Consider the following 974-nt stretch of genomic DNA (forward strand, 5'->3'; position numbering starts at 1 on the left):
TTAGTTTTTTTCCCTGCATATTTGTTTTTTATTTGTTTTTTATTTGAATAGGCTTTATACAATAATCTTTAGCATATCATCCACATACAAATGTAATCATAGCATATACATACAATTAGTCTCATCAAATCATGTCATTATCATAATCATCATCCAACACAAAGTGGTCTCTCGTCATCAATCTCGAAAATAGTGATACAAGTCTCGATTACTTGCAAATACATCGTCATCCATCTAAACAATGATATACGCGAGAATAGCTATCACTTTGAGTACATGAGTTCGTATCCCTCTCTCGCATTAGCGTGAACCTAAACTAAGTACTGCGTGTCGCTCGGAAACCGAAAACCGGTACACCTGGGCCTGACACTCCGGCCACTTGTCGTATATATACTCCTAGCGTAGCACTTCTTCGCCATCTATGATCTATGCACCTGCATCGTCACATGAGTCGATGATATGCAACATATATAGTTGAGCAACAGAAAGAGACAGACTTGGCAAAAATAGAAACAACATATCATAAGCATAAATAACAAAGTTCATCGTACCCAAAATGACCTAACTAGAGTGATTTTCGCTAGTCGAGGAGGAGGACGGTTTAATTACATCACAAATAAAGTTTCACCGTGCATAACTCAAAGTTTTATCATAAAAGAAAGTATGGACTAAACGGACACATTGTCATATATCGACAATCACTCCATCATGCCGTGCCATCCATCCATGTCAGGGAGATAGTCATCGAGCTTAGTGAAAGGCTTCATGTCGAGACGCTGAGAGGCTATCCATGTTCGGACATCTTCCCGTGACATTGTCCTTCTGCATGGAACATCCCTGTTTTTCCGACGACCTCATTCATGATGATTTGGGCAAGTTCGCACTGGATGTTATAGAACTTAGCTCGAAGTCAATGATCCTCGATATCTCCTATGTCCTTTGCCCATTGCAGAATATGGGCATCGCCAGATCTA

This window comes from Triticum dicoccoides, chromosome 6B (genome assembly GCF_002162155.2).
Source record: "Triticum dicoccoides isolate Atlit2015 ecotype Zavitan chromosome 6B, WEW_v2.0, whole genome shotgun sequence".
NCBI lineage: Eukaryota > Viridiplantae > Streptophyta > Magnoliopsida > Poales > Poaceae > Triticum > Triticum dicoccoides.